The sequence below is a fragment of the Stegostoma tigrinum genome, unplaced genomic scaffold (genome assembly GCF_030684315.1).
Source record: "Stegostoma tigrinum isolate sSteTig4 unplaced genomic scaffold, sSteTig4.hap1 scaffold_120, whole genome shotgun sequence".
Lineage (NCBI taxonomy): Eukaryota > Metazoa > Chordata > Chondrichthyes > Orectolobiformes > Stegostomatidae > Stegostoma > Stegostoma tigrinum.
The window spans coordinates 544,464-564,967 of NW_026728069.1; the positions used below are offsets into that span (position 1 = coordinate 544,464).

The 20,504-nt window shown below is 44.4% G+C and overlaps 1 long non-coding RNA gene and 1 pseudogene across 2 annotated transcripts; one reads left to right on the forward strand and one right to left on the reverse strand.

Annotated features, from left to right (window-relative positions):
• The first annotated feature begins 2,108 nt into the window (after window positions 1–2,108).
• Window positions 2,109–14,258, forward strand: LOC132207673 (uncharacterized). 2 transcript variants are annotated; one of them, XR_009443697.1, is made up of 4 exons: window positions 2,109–2,304; window positions 3,997–4,152; window positions 7,758–7,857; window positions 13,760–14,258. It is a non-coding gene; the product is annotated as an uncharacterized LOC132207673 (long non-coding RNA). The 2 variants fall into 2 exon arrangements; XR_009443698.1 differs by lacking the exon at window positions 2,109–2,304 and adding an exon at window positions 2,592–3,118.
• Window positions 14,259–18,695: 4,437 nt separating this feature from the next.
• LOC132207679 (U2 spliceosomal RNA) lies at window positions 18,696–18,898 on the reverse strand (annotated as a pseudogene).
• Window positions 18,899–20,504: the final 1,606 nt, after the last annotated feature.

Below are 20,504 nucleotides of genomic sequence, written 5' to 3' on the forward strand. Positions count from 1 at the left end.
TTTCTGTTCTGAGCTTATATTAACCAACAAGTTCTGCACCATGTCATTCATTCAACATTTCCTGATACATGAACTTTGGATCACTCTCCACAGGTATCAGTAACTATTGCCAATCCTCAGTTACCTCTGGAGAATTTGATGTTTGACCTTTCTCGACGATTGCAGTCCATGTAATGAAGTCGCACTTGCAACAATATTAGGTAAGGAGTTACCAAATGATCGTGAAGGATTAGTGATGTTTTCCAAAAGAAAAATTTAAATGTTTTCACATTTTGGATTCAATCCAATGATCTGACATATTACACAAGGTTGTCACAAAACAATATTTGATACCAGGCACTTATTAGGACAAGTGACCCAAAACTGGCCAATGAAGTAGGTTTCAAGGAATATCCTGAACAAACAAAGGGACTTTGAAAACCAGGGATGTTTAGGGAGTAAATTCAAGAGTTTATGGCCTTGGAAACTGAGGCCATGAAAAAGGTGGGAAAGTTAAAGCCAGAAATCCACAGGAGGTTGGAAGTCAGGGAGAACAAATATCTTGACGGAAAAATCAAAAGAACAGTAGATGCTCGAAAGTAGTAACACAAACAGAAATTCATGAAAAACTCAGCTTATCTGGCAGTGCCTGTGGAGAGAGAGCAGCATTATTGTTTTGTGTCCAGTGACCCTTCTTCAGATATATCTCAGAGGGTTTTGCAGCTGGAGGCACTATCAAAAGAAGGAGGTTTGATGACAAAATTTCAAAATAAGGATATGAATTTCAATACCTTGGTGCTTTGCCACCCAGCAAATGTGTATGTTAATGAACACAGGATGGCAAAACTTGAAGGTGTTGAAATGGGTGGGAGTAAACACATGGGCAGCAGATTTTCGGATCATCTCAAGATTTCAAAGAAGTAGAATTAAGAAGGCGGCCGGGAGTGTGTTTGGGGAGTTAAGTCGAGAGGTAACAAAGGAATGCATGAGAGTTTCAGCAACAGATGAACTGAGATGCTGTTGAGGTTGAAATTATACGTGGTCTTTGTGGTAATGGGCGTGGGGGTGAGAAATGTGGTTGGAAGCTCATCTTGGGGTGAAATATTGCACCATGACTGTGAGCAGTGTGTTACCAGCCAGTTACCAGGGGCAGGGATGGAGTCAGTGGTGAGGGAGTGGAGTTTGGCTGCCAGCCTGGACTGACATTTAGCATTGTCGATTTAAATGTGATCTACACCCCTTTTCAAACAGGAATGGACTTGGCAGAAGGACTGATTTATGAACCAACTGTCAGCCTTATTGAGACGAAGTGTGGAGAAGTTTATCTGTTATGAAGTAAACTATAGTGACAACTCAGACAGCTATTTCCAGTTGAATGTGGGTTATACTGCTAGTGTCAATAACTAGCAGTGAAACAACTTATTGAAGTTTTTGCAGCCTTGGTCTTCAAACTGTTTCCTTCTGTCTTGGGCTTTTATCTTCTGATTCTCGTTGCTTTCCATTGCACAGACTTTTCTTGAGAATCTCTTTTCTGCTTGTTCTTTTTTGATTAACCTCCCTTTCTGCCCAATCACAGTTCATATGAACAACACTCACCTCACTTCACCACGTGATGTTCTTCATATTCATAATTATTCTCTTTACATCTTACCTGAGGACTGTTATACCTGTATTTATTACCCTTATTTCACCGCTATTTCTCTATTCGCTGCCAGAGCGGTATCAAGAGTATCTTTAGCTTTGAGCTGCAGGAAGCCTTTTCACTCGCGACTTATTAAAAAAAAGGAACTGGGATGTTGTAAATCAGGAACAAAAACAAAGTTGCTGGAAAAGCTCAGCAGGTCTGGCAGCATCTGTGAAGGTAAAAAGACAGAGTTAACGTTTCGGGTGCAGTGCCCCTTCCTCAGTGCGACTTATTAAAGCCCCAGGATCGCTAATGTAACAATCTTTATCATCCAGTTCTCAGGCTCATTTATCAATGACAACAGAAAGCACTGCGCATGCTCCAGGTCACAATGGCGTCTGGTTGATTGATGTTAGGGTGGGACCAATAGAAATACAGGGTTGGCGTGCATGATCGGGCGGACGTCTCTGCCCTTCTAACCAATCGGAATGAAGAGGGGGCTGGATCAGTACAAACCACGTGATCATCCACAAGAGCAGTGCAGGTTCGCTGAGAAAAGTAGGAACTGCAGATGCCGGAGACTCCGAGATACTGAGATGTAGAGCTGGGTGAATATAACAGGCCAAGAAGTATCAGAGGAGCAGGAAAGCTGACATTTTGTGACTGGCCCCTTCGCTGAGACTGAGGTTTGTGCAATTGAGGTAAGAGCAGGACCCGGTGAAGAAGGCAAAACAGCAGAAAGCGGGAGGGACGTGATATTCTTATGGGCTTGGGAGTGCACGTCGGAAAACCCACATTTGAAACTCCCAGGCTCACATTTGCAGAAAATAAATCAACGCCTCAGATAGTGATAGGCCCGTGTGACCGCCACCATCTTTATTGGGGGCAATGATCCGTGGGGCGCATGCGCGGCAGCGTTGAAACTTTGAGGGCGGAGGTGAAGTTGGGCGCATGCGCATTTCTCTCTGGCTGAAAGTGACAAAACAAGGTGTGGGGCTGGAGGAACACAGCAGGACAGGCAGCATCAGAGGAGCAGGAAAGCTGGCGTTTTCGGGCCCACACCCTTCAGAAATGGGGGCGGGGAAGGGGATACTGAAATAAATAGGGAGAGACGGGGAAGCAGGTGGAGAGGAGACAGACAAGTTAAAGAGGTGGGGATGGAGCAGGTAAAGGTGAGTGTAGGCAGGGAGCGGATAGGTCAGTCAAGGGAGGCTGAACAAGTCAAGGGAGTGGGATGAGGTTAGCAGGTTGGAAATGGGGGTGTGGCTTGATATGAGAGGAGGGGATAGGTGAGAGGAAGAACGGGTTGGTGAGGTGGGGAATGAGCTGGGCTGGTGTTGGACTGCGCTTGGGCCAGGGGAGGTTTTGAAGCTTGTGAAATCCACATTGATAGCATTGGGCCGCCAGGTTCCAAAGCAGAATATGAGTTGCTGATCCTGCAACCGTTGCGTGGCATCGTTATTGTGTTGTAGGAGGCCCATGATGGACACGTTGCCGGTGGAATGGTACTGCAAGGTGCAGTTGTTTATTGCAAACTGAGTGTAGATATTCTGCAAAGCAGTCCCCAAGCCTCCGCTTGGTTTCGCTGATGTAGAGGAGGCCACAACAGGTACAACAGAGGCAGTATACCACATTAGCACCTGCATTCCCCATGCACACGGCCTAAAAGCCCGATGCTTTTTCTTGTCCTGCAGGTCTGACCGGTTCCCCTCCACTGACCCCCTTGTGTGACTAACTGAACTCGTCCTCACCCTCATCAACTTCTCTTTCAACTCCTCCCAACTCCTACAGACAAAGGGAGTGGCCATGAGTACCTGCATGGGCCCAAGCTATGCCTGCCTCTGTCGGTTATGTGGAACAATTTCTCTTCCATACCTACTCTAGCCCCGAATCCCACCTCTTCCTCCAGTTCATGGATGACTGTATCGGCACTGCCTGAGTTTTAAGTCTGGACCCTTCAGAAATGAAATGAAATGAAATTACGCAGAGCAAATTCAAACCAAGAGAAATGATTGTTTCTTCTGGATTTCTTTCCCAGAGTGTGGGATCATAGCAGCTCGCACTGCTAACTTAGTTCTGTGCTTCCTGGTCACATCTTTGTCGGTGTCTAATCTCTTCAGTCTCTAATGATGGATATATTTGATCTGTTTCGTATTTTATTGTTATTTTCTTATACCTATTGTAACTGAATATTCCACTGCTGTCCACCCCCTAACTGTGTGCTGCTCTCTTACCAGATTAATTTTTGAATGGCATCTTTCAAAGTCACGCAATATTTTCCCAGAAAGAGAGTGCATTTTTCTTCCATTTCAGACCACCAAATTCTACAGCTTTTTAATTCTGTCGTTCATTTTTGCACTTCCGCAACATTTACTCTGTTTCTCCTTCCACAGATACCAGCGATCGTTGCCAAAGCCCTGTTACCTGTGGAGAAGGTCATGTTTAACTTTCCTGTGCTGCTGCAGTTCGTATGATGAAGGTGCTCCCACAATTGTGGTCATTTGAGAAGTTACAGATCATTCATCTGGCGATACACCATCAGCTCTTCAGTATGTCCAAATCAACAAACTATATGTATTTTTATCTTGTTTATAATTTCACAAAAATATTATCAAGAAACTTTTGGTGTAAGGCCTATTCGGTTAGGTGACCAGAAACATTACCAAATTCACAGGTTTTCATGATTATCTTAAAGAAGGAGAACAAACCTGAGTGGTTTATCATAGGAATTCCAGACCAAGTTGCCTGGAAACTGTAGAAACAGCCTCCAGTAGTGAAGCAATGATTAAACACATTGACAATTCATTTACTTTCAGACTCCAACAGAGTCTCGAAGGTTGTGTGGTGCAGGAAGACAGGGATAATCACAGCCAGGAATTAAATCACGGGTGAGAATTTTAAATTGTTGCTTATAAATAGGAGCCTTTGTGGGTCAGGGAGCACAGCAGTGATGGTGAACAGGTCTTGGTACAAGTGAACATGTGTGCAGCAGAATTTTAGGTATTCTTGAGATTTCAGGGGTGTTGAATGCAGGAGGTCAACTGGGAGTGAGTTTGCATAGGTAAGTCTGGAGGTAACGCAGAAATAGATGAGAGGTTCAGCAGATGAGCTGAAACTAAGGTGTCATTGTCACTGAAGTGGAACGAAATGGTTTTTGTGCAGGGCTCTGCTGTTGCCTTCACCTCACTTCAGGAATTCAGCTGTTTGTGAATTTGTGGATGAAGTCTGTAATAAGATCAGGAACTGAGTGCCTGGCGTGACCCAAACTGGCTGTCACTGAGCAGGTTACTGCTGAGTAAGTGCTGCTTAATACCGCTGTTGTCAACACCTTCTATCACTTCTCCGATGATAGAGAGTAGATTGCTTGAGGCAAAATTGGTCGGGTTGGATTTGCTCTGTATTTTTGTGCTGAATAGACCTGGGCAGTTTTCCAAATTGTCAGTAGATGCCAGTGCTGTAGCAGGACTGAAACAGTTTGGCTTGGCAGGTAGCAAGCTGTACAGCACAAGTCATCGGTACTGTTGCCAGGGCCCATAATCTTTGCTGCACTATTCCTCCGTTTATTTATATCATTTGAAATGAATCAAATTGGATGAAAACTCACATCTGTGATCTTGGGGACCTCTGGAGAAGGCTGAGATTTATCATCCAATTGGCACTTCTAGCTGAATATTCCTGCAAATGCAGCAGTCTTGTCTTGTGCATGGATAGGTTGGGCTCCTCTGTCAGGAAGGATGGGGATTTTTTTGGCATGCTTCCTCCAGTTTAATTGCCCATCACCATTCGCGACTGGGTGTGGCAGAACTACAGAGCTTAGATCTGATCTACTGGCTATGGGATGGCTCAGCTCTCACTCTTGCTGCTTATGCTATTTGGCATGCAGATAGTCCTGTTGGGAAGTTTAACCAGGTTGGCACCTTATTTTTAGGTATGCCTGATGCTGCTCTTGGCATGCCCTCCTATACTATCCGTTCAATCAGTGTGGTTCCCCTGGATCAATGGTAATGGTTGAGTGCGAAATATGCTGGCCCCTGAGGTTACAGATTGTGCTGGAAAGTTCTGCTGCTGTTGATGCCCCACAAAGCTTCATAGATGTTTGGTTTTGAGTTCCTATATCTGTTCCAAGTCTGCCCCATTTAGCCGATGTTAGTGCCACTCAACACAGTGGAGGGTATTGTCAAGTTTAAGATGATTCTTTGTCTCCACAGGACTGTGCGGTTGTCGCTGTTATCAATCCTGTCACGGACAGATGCATCTGCAGCTGGGAAATTCGTGACAGTGAGATCCGCTATATTTTTCCCTTCTGTTGGTTGTGGCAGCACCTGCTTCAGTCCCAGCCAAGTAGTGTTTTTTTTTCCCTTTAGGACCCGACCAGCCTGATTGGTAATCCTGCTGTGAACTACTCCTGATGGTGGGCATTGAGTACACTTATTGCCATTTGCACTCTGTGCTTACACCAATTGCTGTTCAACATGGAGTTTTTTATTAAAATTCTCTCTTGGGATGTGGAAGTCGCTGGCTGACCAGCATATATTGCCCATCCCGAATTTCCCTTAAGGCAGTTAAGAGTCAACCACATTGCTGTGGGTTTGCAGTTACCTGTCATGCAGATCAGGTAAGGATGGCAGATTTCCTTCCCGAAAGCACATAAGCGAACCCAAATAATCAGCAATGGTTTTGTGGTCATCGTTCGACTATTAATTCCAGACCATTATTTAATTCAAATTCCACCATTTGCCATGGCAGGATTCGAACCCAGGTCCCCGCAATGGTGTCTGGGTCTCTGGATTCATAATCTGGCGATAATACTGTTGCCAGTTTATCAACTGAGGGAGGATGGTCCATGGCATTCAGCAGGAGCCATGAGTCTTCCAGGCGTCAGAGTCAATGTCGTACTCCCAGGTCAATTACTGCGATCAGAATAGCACTGTGCTGCCATGTCTGTCCTGCTCCTGGGACAGGCCTTCACTAAGGACAGTGATGGTGGTGTGTGTCACTTGTCTATAAGGTAGATTCTAAGCATATGACACTGTTCCTTGCCTAGTCTTTGAGCCATCTCTCCAAATTTTGCCACTCGCCCCCGATATTAGTAAGGAGGAGTTTGTGGAGTCGATAGGGCTGATTCTGCAGTTGTCTTTCCTCGTGCCTTGGCAGATGCCAAGTGGTCCACCCAGCTTCATTCCTTTGTTGAGACTTTGCAGTGATTTGTAACTGAGTGGCTTGCTGAGTTTAGCAAATTTCTTTCCCTGAAGGACGTCAGGTTTTCTTTTTCTTTTTCTGCCATTAGCAATGGTTCCATGGCAACCAGTTGATTCTTAATTCCAGTTTTTTTTATTGAATTCAAATTCCACCATCTGCTGAGATAGGATTCAAACCCAGACTTCTGTTGTACATTTTAGTATTCTGGATAAAAGTTAATTCATCAAGTTTGTTCATTCAGTTTTGAATATCTCTAACACAGGCATTGTTTTTTTTTTGCATCATCCTGTCTCCTCCATCCTCCCCTCCAACAGCAAGTGAGGGAGACACATAGAAACTCCATGTCACTCAGATTGAGACAATCCAAATCGGATGCCTCTGCTGCTTCCCTCTCTTCCACGAGCCCACCAAACCAAATTGCCTTGCACGTTGCTCCTTGTTTTAGTCCCAAACTTGCATCTTTCTCCAGTCTTGTGTGAAGCCTTATCAGAGCGCGTCTTAATCCTTTGCCCTATTCCTGCTAAACCACAAACATTCTAAGTGCCTCTTATTTCTCCTCCTCCTTGCCTCTTCCCCCATGCCAGTTCAGATATTGTCCTTGTTCTGTCTGCTCCTCTTTTCTGGTTATGTCCATCTCATCCATTCTGTTTAAAACCAATACTTGACTTCACTGTCATTGGAAAATCCCACTCCATCTCTATTCTCTCTTTCCTGTCACTAAATCTTGGCCATTCTTTGCCATGTGTCAAAGACCTGCAGTTCTGGTCAGTGACATGAAGTACCAAGGTGGAAATTCCTAGAAACCCAAATAGATTTCCCTCTGAAACGATGACTGACCCCCACAAGGGATAATGTGTAATAGGGACAATGCACAGTTATCTTCGGCCACGATCTGGGGATGTTGTGAATTTCTACCCGGACTGACAGTGATGGATTTTATGAATTTGTGTTACAGGATATTACAAGTGGACTTTCAGATGGGAAACTCAATTATTGTAACATAAATCTCTGACAGAATTACTCAATTCATCAACATCTGGATATTTGCATTGTGTGTGAGTATTGTGTTTCTGCTCATTTCTCATTTGCCGTCTAATTTTTTTTTCTCTTAAATCACCCCATTCTCTCAATAGATCGTCCCTAAAATTTTCAATACCTGTCCTGTAATATTTTTATGATCAGTCATGAGTGTACCTTTTATCATGCTAAAGTGTTTCTTTTGTAAACACCTCTATCAACGGTCCCCTCAAAATACTTTGTTACAAGGAGAGCAATCTCAGTTTCCCCAAACACCTGATTCCTCAATGACTGTTTGCTGTCTGTAAGGCACTCGTCTGGATTGTGTTGGAGCATTTTCCACTTCCCTGCATGAGTACAACCGCAACACTATTAGAAAAAGTGAACATCCTCCAGATGAAGCGCTCTGTCAGAGTGGTGTCCCACCTACCACATTCAACATTCCCCTCTCCACCACCGAAGGAAAGTGGCATCACTGTGCCAAAGGTAAAGTCACCATTGTCCTACCTGACCATAGGGCTGGTTTAACCTGAAGATTACCACACCCCAGGCGAGGGGAGAGGTTGAGAAGCAGAGTCCATCTATAATAGATGGATATTCTCAATATGTACCAGCAACTCCCAAGTCACATGAAAGAATAATGTAAAAAAAAAGGCCCTAACCGTGCAACTAAAAACCCTCTTCCTACAAACCATTCTGTTAAATCTCCTCCGCCCCCTATCAGGGACCCTCCCGTCCTTCACGGTGTGTGGGGGATCTTTGGTTTGCACAGACTCAGCTCGTCTCTGCTCCTGTCTGTGATGTCATCATGCTGTGACAATGGCACTGAACCTCACTGTCTCTGAGGGTGGTAGGCACAGAGATCCTCATAGCGTTTAAGGCATATTTAGATACACACTTGTGATGCCAATGCAGACAAGTCTATGGGCCAAGTGCTGGAAAATTAGATTAGAATAGTTACGTGGTGGTTTTTAACTGGCACAGGCTGGATGGGCCACAGAGCCCTTTTCTCTACTGTCGACTTCAGAGACACTTCACAGAGAAGATGCCAAACAATAGTTCAAGCAATATTTTTTTTCCCTCTCAGGAAAGGAGATGTTAGAATAGATGACTCCTAATTGGTTAATGTTTTTGGGAGACGAGTGAGGTATAGAGATGAAGCGGTTTACCAAGAAATTCTGGAGCTTGAAGCCCAGGAAATTGCAAGTGCTGCCATCAAGTGGAGGAATAAAAATGGGGCACCATCATTAGGACTGTATTAGAGGAAGGGACATATTGAGATTTGTGAGGCTGGAAAATATTAGAGACAGGAAGGGTTCTGAGACTGGAGAAGATTACAAATGTCGGGAAAAGTGAGGTTGGAGGAGGTTACAGAAATGGTGAGGATTAAGAGGCTGGAGGAGACCTCAAACAAAAGGAGGTTTTGAGGGTAAAGGCAATTACAGAGCTAAGGAAGTTTATACGGGCTGAAGGAATTTACATAGATAGGAGGGTGTTGAGGCTGGAGGAGATTAGAGATAAGGAGGTTTGAGAGACTAGAGGAATCTACAGAGACCGTGAGAGATCTGAGGCTAGAGGGGGATTCCAACAATAGGCAGGTTGTGAGGCTGGAGAGAGATCCCAGTGACAGGAAAGGTGGTAAGGCTCGAGGGTGGAGCCTGCAATAGTGCAGGCTCAAGGGTCATTCTCATGATAGGGAGGGTAGTGAGGATTGAGATATGATTCCTGCGATAGGGAGTGTGGTGAGGCTCCAGGGTGGATTATCAAATAAGCGGCACAGTGGTGCACTTAGAGCACATGGAGTGCAGTAGTGAGAGAAAATGGTTCACTACCACTTTCTCCAAATCAAATAAAAATGGACAATCAATATTAGTCTGGGCAGCAAAGACCACATCCCATAAGTAAATTACAATTCTGATGGGTGATAATGGGAACGGCAGATGATGGAGGATCCGAGATAACAAAGTGTGGAGCTGAATGAACACAGGCCAAGCAGCAAATGCTGTGTTCATTCAGCTCCACACTTCGTTATCTATAATTATGATGGGTTTCTGGTTTGGAGAGAGCTAACAGAAGCTCGGATGATTCTCCTTGGGGCTGATTAGCAATGATTTAGTTTAGTACTAGGTTTGTTTCCAGGATATTAGTTTGCAGAGAGAGAAAAATTATTAACATTGTGACAATGTTTGGTAACTGCAGAATACAACATTCAGATAATTGGCAAATAATGCAGGGTGAAAACTTGAAGGTTACTTGACTCAGCAAGTTCCCAGAATCTGGAACATTCTGTGTGGCAGCTGGATGCAGATTCAGTAGTTATTCCCAAAGATTTGGGATTTAACTTTTCAAGGCTTGATCAAGAGGGCCATGGACAAATGGGGGGAGAATTGGGTCAGATTTGCAGCACCTCTGGAATGAGAGTGAAGCCTTTGACAGGGTTCGAGAATTCCAGTAAAGTTAGATCACATGTGATTCAGGAAGAGCTTGCTAATTGGAAACAAAATTGGTTTAGTTATAGGAGAGAACGTGGTGCTGGAGGATTTGTCAGAGTGGAGTTGTGTGAACAGCGTGTTCCACAGCAATCGGTACGGGCCCACTTTTGTTTCTCATTTACACGAACAATTTGGATGAGAATTTAAGGGATAAGATGAGTAAGTTTGCAGATGATACTAGAATTGTTGGTATAGTGGTTAGTGAAGGTTATCTCAGATGATGGTGACATGTTAATCAGTTTGGTCAATGGGTTTTGGAGTACAAGATGAAGCTCAATTTGAATAAATGTGAAATATTGTATTTGGGTAAAATGAACAAAGGTAGGAATTACACAATTGATGGTTGCACCCAGGGTCGTGTTATGGAACAGAGAAATGCTGAGATTCACTGCATAATTCTTCGAAGTTTATGGAGACAGGCCAACAGGGTTGTTAGTAAATTGTTATGCATACTTTCCTTCATTGCTCAGACCTTTGAGTGTAGGAGTTGGGATGTTATGTTGAGGTTGTACAGGACATTGGTGAGGCTTCATTTGAGGTATTGTGTGCAGTTCTGGTTGCCCTGTTACAGGAAGGACATGATTATTATTAAACTGGAGACAGGTCAGAAAAGACTTGCTGGGATGTTGCCAGGAATGGAGGGCTCGATTATCAAAATAGACTGCCAAAGCTTGAACTTTTCTCACTGGAGCATAGGAGGTTACAGGGTGACCTTACAGATGTTCATAAAAAACATGAGGGGCACAGATTATGTGAATATTAAGGGTTTTTTTTCCCCTAGGTTGGGTGATTAAGACAAGGGGACATGTAAGGTGAGAGGAGAAAGACATTTAAAAACGACATGAGGGACAATTTTTCTTTTACAGTGTGGTTCATGTGTGAAACGAACTTTCAGAGGAGGTGGTGGATGTGGGTACAGTCGCATTGTTTAAAAGGCATTTGAATTAGGACATATAAGAAAGGTTTAGAGGAATATGTGCCAGATGCAGAGAGATGGGATCAGTTTAAATATAAAAGTTGTATATTTAATATACATTTCTAAATTGGAGTAAGGCCAACTTTGACATTATTGGGCAAGAACTTCCAAACAATGATCGGGAGAGGTAAAATGCAGGTAAGGGAATGCTTGGAAAGTGGAAGGCCTTCAAAAATAAAATAGGGAGAGTCCAGAGATAGTATGTTCCTGCTCATGTGAAGGGCAAGGCTGGTAAATGTAGGGGCTACTGGACGACTGAAGAAATTGAGGCTGTGGTCAAGAAAAAGAAGGCAGCGCATGTCAGGTATTGACAGCAGGAACTGGGTCAATCCCTCGAAGTATAAGGGCAGTTGGAGTATACTCGAGGGAAATGAGGATGGCAACAAGGAGACAAGCTATCTTTGGCAAATAGGGTCAAGGGTAATCCCAAGAGATTCTGACACTTCATTTGGGACAAAGAAACAACGAGGGAGAAAACAGGGCCCTTTTAAAGATCAACAAGGCTGTCTATGTGTGGAACTGCAGGCTGAGATAGTGAATGAGTATTTCACATTAGTATTTACTGCAGAGAAGGATATGGAAGCTAGAGAACTTGGAGACATAAATAATGAGTTGTGAGAAGTGTCCATATTACAGAGGTCTAGGTGCTGGACGTCTTAAAATGCATAAAGGTGAATAGGTCCCTGGCACCTGATCAGGTGTTACCCACAAACTGTGAGAAGCTGGGGAAGAGAGACCCGGGTTTGATTCCAGCCTCGGGCGACTGTCTGTGTGGAGTTTGCACATTCTCCCCGTGTCTGCGTGGGTTTTCTCCGGTTTCCTCCCACAGTCCAAAGATGTGCAGGTTAAGTGGATTGGTCATGCTAAATTGCCTGTAGTGTTTAGGGGTGTGTGGGTTATAGGTGGATGGGCCTGGGTGGGATGCTTCAAGGGACAGTGTGACTTCTTGGGCCGAAGGGCCTGTTTCCACACTGTAGGGAATCTAATCTAATCTAATTGCTCGGCCCGTTGCTGAGATATCTGCATCACTGAGACACTGGTGAAGTGTCAGAAGGTGGGGTGGCTAATCTGGTGCCATTCTTTAAGGAAAAGCCAGAGGACCATCGACCATTGAGCCTGATGTCAGTGGTGGGTAAATTGCTGGAGGGGATTCTGAGGGACAGGGTTTGCACGTGTTTAGAGAAGCAAAGACTGATTATGGATAGTCAACGTGGCTTTGTGAGTGGGAAATCTTGAGTAACTAACTTGATTGAGTTTTTTGAGGAAGTGACAAAGAATATTGAAGAAGACAAAGCAGTGGACATTGTCTATATGGGCTTCAGCAAGGCATTCACCAAAACTCCACATGACGGACAGGTTAGCAAGATGAGATCAAGTGGAATCCAGGGAGAGTGAGCTATTTGAAACAAAATTGGCTTGAAGGTAGGAAACAGGATCGTGGTGGGTGTGTTGTATTTTTTTCAGTCTGGAGGACTATTAACAGCAGTGTGCTGCAAGGATCTGTGCTGGTTTCACTGCTTTTTAACATTGATACAAATCATGTGGCATGCATATTGGAGGAATGGTTAGTAAATGTGCAGATGACACAAATTGTTGGTGTAGTAAACAGCAAAGAAGGTTATCTCCAAGGACAATCGGATCTGAATCAGATGGGTCGAAGGGCCCAGGAGTGACAGAAATGAGTTTAGTTTGGATAAATGAGTGCTTTTGCATGATGCTAATGAAAATCAGGGCAGGGCTTAAACACTTATTGATGAGGCCCTGGGGACTGTTACGCAACAGCGACTCCTTGAGGTGCAGGTGCACAGTTCCCTGAAGGGGGATTCTCGGTACAGAAGGTAGTGAAGATGATATTTGCTATGCTTGCATTTATTGGTCAGTGCATTGAGTGTCGGAGTTGGGAGGTCATGTTATAGGCTGAACAAGACATTGATTATGCTGCATTTGGAATACTGTGTTCAGGTCTGGTCTCCCTGCTATAGGAATGTTGCTGTTAAACTTAGCAGGGTGCAGGAAAGATTTACAAGGATGTTGGAAGTTTTGAGCTGCAGGGAGAGGCCGAATATGCTGGGGCTATTTTCCCTGGAGCATTGAAGGCTGAGAGGTTACCTTAGAGGTTAATAAAATTATGGTGGGCATGGAGTGAGTAGCCAAGGTTGTTTACCTGGGGTAGGGGAGACTAGAACTAAACACATTGGTTTAAGCTGAGAGGGAAACTTTTTTAAGGGAAAGTGGGTGGTGCCTGTGTCGAATGACCTGCCAGAGGAACTGGTGGAAGCTGGTACAATTATGACATTTAAAAGGCATCTGGATGGGTATGTGAATAGGAAGGGTTTAGAGGAATATGGGTCAATTGCTTGCAAATGGGATTAGATTAATTTGGGACATATGGTCAGCATGGAAAACTGGGATGAAAGGGATTGGTTTATGCTGTACAACTCTGACTAAGCATTTTTTTTGTTTTCATTTCAGATTTCCACAATTTTACTTCTGCACTGTTCTTAACCTTTTGATCCCTCTGAAAGACTGAGTTACAATGCCTGCCCTTCCTCGCTGGCTCTCCCACCTCTCTTTCAGCAGTTGTGTGCAAATACTGACTGGATCCCTTACCTGGAGGATATTTATTTGAATTTGTTCTAATGATGATCCAGCAGATTTCCCAAGCGTCGCTCCATAAATGTCCAGAGGATTTCTCGATTTCACAATCTGTGGTTGTTCTTCTGGTTCCTCACTCACTGCACTTGCTTTCTGTTTGAAAGCTTAGTCTGCAATTGGAGAATTCAAACAGGTCCACATCGAGCTCTGACAGTCACTTTGTTTATCACAAACCAGTTACCTCAGGATTTTGAACATTGGAGGAAAAAGCAGCATTCACACTGGGGAGAAATGCACATGGTCTGTAAAGAGTCTGTGAAGATTCATCTGAAATGTCCGAACACCAGCGCAGTGACACTGGGGTGAGACTGGAAATGTGCAGGTTGCAGGAAGGAATTTTTTAATCCATCCCAGCTAGAAACTGACCACCAGAGTCACACTGGAGAGAAACCATTCACCTGCTCTGATTGTGGAATGGGATTCACTCAGTCCTCCAGCCTGCTTAAACACCAGTGAGTTCGCACTGTCGAGAAACCATTTACATGCTTGAAATGTGGGAAAGCATTCACTCAGACATCTCAACCGCTGATGCACGAGCAAATTCACACTGGAGAGAGACCGTTGGCCTGTTCTGCGTGAGGGAAAGGCTTTGCTGACTCGAATTGCCTGCTGATCCACCAGCGACTTCACTCTGGGGAGTGACCATTCATCTGCTCCCAGTGTGGGAAGGGATTCACTTGCTCACCTCACCGACAGAGCGTTCACTCTGGGGAGAAACCATTCACCTGCTCTAAATGTGAGAAAGCATTCACTTGGTCATCCTACCTGCTTGTGTTCCAGCAGGTTCACACTGGGAGAACCCATTCATGAGCTCTGAGTGGGGGAAAGCATTCACTCAGTTATCCAAACTGTTAACACACCAGTGAGTTCACAAAGAAGCACAGTTGAAGGATTTTGCTGTCACTCTCACTATCAAGTGAACCATGGTTTTGGGCTGTTTGTACTGATGTTACTGATCCCTGCTCAATTAAAGGTACAGGTATTGTGGATAAAATGTTAATATCAGTTGTGTATCTGTCAGGTAGAGTTTGGAAATAGTCACGTTATCACGACACATTGACACATTCTCACTGACTAAAGACTAGCTGCCTGCACAGTATGTGAAAAGGGATTTCCTGGTTCATCGGGACTGGTTAACGAGCAGCAAATTTCTGAGTAACTGTGAAGTTGGTTTTTGATTCTGCTGTTAGCTATATCCAAACCATGCTTTTTGGGCTTGCTTCTGGAGATCATAGGATCCCTCCAGTCTGGAGGCAGACCATTTAGCCCATTGAGTTCACACTGAACTTACAAAGAGTGTCCTACCCAGACCCTCCCTGCGTGGGTTTCCTCCAGGTGCTCTAGTTTCTTCCCACAGTCCAAAAATGTGTCATTCTACCGAATTTGCAATGCTAAATTGCCCATAGTGTCTTGTGTGCCAAATGCAGGGTAGGGTGTGAGACTTGGGTGAGATGCTGTTTGGAGGGTTGGTAATGGACTGAATGGCCATCTTCCACAGTGTAGGGATTCTATGTTGATCTTAATGGCCCTTTATTTGTTGTGCCTGGGCAATATGTTTGCACACCTTCTACAATTATGGATTCTATTGCTCTCCACAGACATGTTTCAACTACTAATAGATATTCCTTTATTGGAAACAATCAAAGGAAAGTTTTGTTTTTAAATCCAAACAAAAGATTGGGATGAGTCATATTCTATATCCCTGATAGCCGATTGCAAAAATGCAATGAGACCTGGTGACCTATCCATGGGGAATGCAGTCTCTTCAGATCTTTACCAGGTGTCCATAGCAGTGACGGATCTCGTGATGAAGACAAAAACCAAGACATTGTGTGATATCTAGTGTATATTTTCTATTTAGTCTGCTGTCCATTACTCCACATGTCAAGTTTGTTTTCGGAGACCCTCCGGACTTGCTGCAATCACAAGACACTGACCTGTTTAGAAAAACACACATCCTTTTATTACCAAGCAAGTACAAGCTGTGGAGAATTACTGTACTCAACCCGGCACAGAGTGCAGAGTCTCGCAAGGAATTCTCCCCGAGCAGCAGACAGTGCCCGCTTATTATACTTGACAAAAGACATGATACTTAAAATGATTTCACAATTTATAATGGCATGATGCATAAAACAATTACTACAACAGACAAAAATAGGATACCAAGCAATTATTACATCAAGAACATAAAAGACCAGCTTATATATCGATTGCGAGTGAAGTAGCTGCGAATGGCAGGAGGCGATTTTTGAGTTGTTGTCCAGGACAGATTGTGATTTCAAGTTGCTAGTGTGTCTGGCTAGAACAAAGTCAGTGCCCTGGCCCCTTTGCCAGCGACAGAAGTTACATGCTTTAGAGGTTTCACACCCTTACAAATTTTCCCCACCTAACCCTATTTGAAACAACAGTTTGATTCTAATTTTAATTCAGTCAGGAAGCTTAAGACAGTGTCTGCATACCAATGTGTGAGAAGAAAAGGAATTACAAAAGCTTTACACTGAATTCCTGGCTGGGCAGGAAGCTTCAGGGTAGTGTCTGCATACCTATGTGTAGGTAGATAAGAGCTTACTTCTGTAAATTGAAGTCTTTTATCTGCATTTGATTCCTATACAGAGACTTTAATTTATAGAAGTAGATAAATCAATGGGATGTCATCACATTAACATCTCACACAGAGACTGAGATACGGTCTGGTGACCGAGATTTGAATCACACCATTCCAGATGGTGGAATTTGAGTTTTTTTAAAATCTGGAATTAAGAATCTAATGATGACTGTGAATCTATTGTCAGTTAGAAAAACCCATCTGTTCACCTGTCCTTTTAGGGAAGAAAACTTCCATTCTTATCCAGTGATATCAAGATTCCATGAATGATTTTTTTTTTAACAAAAAAAAACTCCTGCAAATACATTTACCTCTGTCTTAATTTATTTAGCAACCGACAGTTCAAACTGTTTGATGGTCATTTTCACTTCTAATCAAGTTGTGGCCGTTTCATGGTTGAAATAAAAAAAAATGCATGAATGGAACCACAGTTGTTCTCATAGGAACAATACATGCTCTGACATGTTTGAAAAAAAAACCTCATCTCACTTATGAGCCAGATATCAAAGCTGACCAGATCCTGATGCAGTGTACCATGAAAGTGAAATTCTTCACCATCTTATCTACTTGTGTTGCTATTTCAGGGAGCGATGGACTTGAACCTCCCAATCTCCTGAACACCTTTGAGAATTGCATCAAACTGACCCCTAGTGGCAGGAATGGACAGCATCAGCTTGGATTGATGCTCATAATTCAGGCTCAACAAATCTACTGGAGCATTTTGGGAATGTAACTCGTGAGTGTGGCCACCTCTCTGTACTGTAGTGATACAGATTCCCAGATCCCGATTGTCCCAAATGGCTGACTGACAGTGTCGAAGTCCCTGGGCTGATATCGAATGATTCCTTGGCCATGCTGTGTCAGGATATCCTGACTGAATACTATCTCCCTTGCCCTGACTGAGAACAGTTTCCCTGAGAATTTGAGACGTGCCCATTTGGTCGAAACACATGTTTGTTGCCACAGCTGCTGACCAGCCCTTGACTGACTGCTGGTGATAACAATGCTAAGCTGCCTGTCTTATGCCTGTGATAAACACCAGGCAAGACAGGAGCACTGTGAGACATTAAGTTCTAGTTGAAACATCAAAGTGCAAAAATGTCAGGGAAGGGCAGAGATATTGCAGCATAACTCGTGTCAGGTGCTGAAAAGCTTGTAGAGTTCTTAGAGCAAGAATGTACTTTGTGGACAGGCAATTCTGCATCTTGATTTAGCATTTTTATTTAACTCTGGCTCATTTTGCGAGATTTGCAAATATATCTCGGTCTGGCTAGTGTGAGAATTGGCTTTCGGAATAATGTGCCACTGACTGTCATTCACAGTTGTATCCCACATCAGTGAATTGGTAATCTGATTAAGCGCTCAGGCCTTGGCATGAGAAAAATAAAGCAGTCACATGCACACTTGTTTGATTAGTTGCTCTGCACTCAAATGAAAAACGTGTGTTGTATATGCCATATCCTTTCCTAGCTCAGTGTTTCCAAAATCTCTAGTTCAATACATCCCAAGTCATCATCAAAGTCAACACTAGTGAATATTTCGATAGCTTCATCTTTTTTTTCTGAAATGCTATTTGTAATGAGGTAGTGTTGGCAGGCGATTTGCTTTTACTTCTGATGCCATGTGTGGATATTTGGGGATGGTGTTGGTGGGAAGGTGTGGCATTACCAGGGATGAGGCACTAACATCAGAGCAAGTGTTGAACATGCAAAAATGGACAGATTAACAGTTACCTTGGAACAAGCATATTTGGAGAAAGTTGGGTGAGAGTACTGAGAGAAAGCACTTTGGCGGCATGGTGGCTCAGTGGTTAGCACTGCTGCCTCACAACGCCAGGACCTGTGTTCGATTCTCGCAGACTGCCTGTGTGGAGTTTGCACATTCTCCCTGTGTCTGTGTGGGTTTCGTCAGGGTGCTGCCACAATCCAAAGAGGTGCAGGTTAGCTGATTGGCCATGTTAAATTGCCTGTAATGTTTAGGGAGGGGTAGATTAGGTGGGTTGTAGGTCTGGCTAGGATGCTCTGAGGTTTAGTGTGGACTTGTGGGGCTGAAGGGCCTGTTGAGCAGATGCTGGAGAATTCGAGATAACAAGGTGTAGAGCTGGATGAACACGGCAGGAAGGCTGACATCTCATGCCTAGACACTTCCTCAAGTTTTGATGAGACTGTTTTTAGAATTGGGTCAAAGAGACTATAACCAGTCCTGGAAACACAGCAAATGGAGCAAGATCCTACTCCTTACTCCAACAATCAGTTTAACATAGGGCCTTTAAATAAAGGACATACCAGATATTAAAACTGACGAGAATAAGTATTACACACTGATGTCAACCAAGTAGGCCAAGAAGCAATGCCATTATAGTGCTGGACTACCTTAAGTCCCAGTTACCTTCCATATTTTCCATCAGCCTGACTGTGTGCAAAGACTTGTAAATCACTGCTGTCAGTTTTTACTGTTCCCAAACTCCTGGGCTTCCTGACCAGGCCAAACAGTCAGTTTACACCAACACTTTTTCAGCACCTTTTCTATAAATCTCTCTTCGCAGTGAATGTAGATCATCGGAAATGTACCAATCGAATGAGGTAGGGCAGAGCTGACGTCACCAACAAGGCTCATGAACCAGCTCCACGACAAGCAGCGGGTCAGTGAGATTGCAGCAACAATTGGTACAGAACCGCACACTCAGAGAATGTCCCAGCACAGGGGAAGGTGCTTCAGCCTGTCACTGTCTGCATCAGCGATAATGTGAACTGCAGATGCTGGAGAATCCAAGATAACAAAGTGTGAAGCTGGATGAACACAGCAGGCCAAGCAGCATCTCAGGGGCACAGAAGCTGGTGTTTCGGGCCGAGACCCTTCATCAGAAAAGGGGGATGGGGAGAGGGTTCTGGAATAAATAGGGAGAGAGGGGGAGGCGGACTGAAGATGGAGAGAGGAGAAGATAGTTGGCTGTTGGTTTGTTCGCTGAGTTTGGCAAATGAATTGCAAACGTTTCGTCTCCAGTCGAGAAGACATCATCAGTGCGTAGCTGCTGCTGTTTAGGAGAAGATAGGTGGAGAGGAGGCAGTCAGGTCAAAGAGATGGGGATGGAGCCAGTAAAGGTGAGTGTAGGTGGGGAGGTAGGTAGGGGGTAGGTCAGTCGGGAAGGACGGACTGGTCAAGGAGTCGGGATGAGGTTTGTAGGTATGAGATGGGGGTGCGGCTTGAGGTGGGAGGAGGGGATGGGTGAGTGGAAGAACAGGTTAGGGAGGCGGGGACAAGCTGGGCTGGTTTGGGGATGCAGTGGCGGAAGGGGAGATTTTGAAGCTTGTGAAATCCACATTGATAACATTGGGCTACAGGGTTCCCAAGCAGAATATGAGTTGCTATTCCTGTAACCTTCAGGTGGCATTGTTGTGGCGCTGCAGGATGCCCAGGATGGACATGTCATTTGCAGAATGGGAGGGGGAGTTGTTTAGTGTGAACCGAGCATGGGTGATGTGCAGAGTTGTCCCCAAGCCTCCGCTTGGTTTCTCCGATGCAGCAGAGCCACAATGGGAACAGCGGATGCAGTATACCGTATTAGCAGATGTGCAGCCTGGGATTGAGATGAGGGGGGAGGGGTAGGGGAAGATGGAGCACTTTCTGCGGTTGCAGGGAAAAGTGCCAGGTGTGGTGAGGCTGGAGGAGAGTGTGGAGCAGACCAGAGAGTCATGGAGAGAGTAGTCCATCCGGAAGGCAGATAAGGGTGGGGACGGGGTGTGAGGGATGAGTTGCGCAAAATGTGGGAGACACGGTCGAGGGAGTTCTCGACCGCTGAGTGGGGGGAGGTTGCAGTCCTTGAAAAATGAGAACATCTGAGATGTACAGGGTGTGGAATTCCTCATCCTGGGAGCAGATCTGGTGCAATTGGGAAGAGGGGATGGCATTTTTGCAGGAAGGTGGGTGGGAGGAGGTGTATTCCAGGTAGTTTTGGGA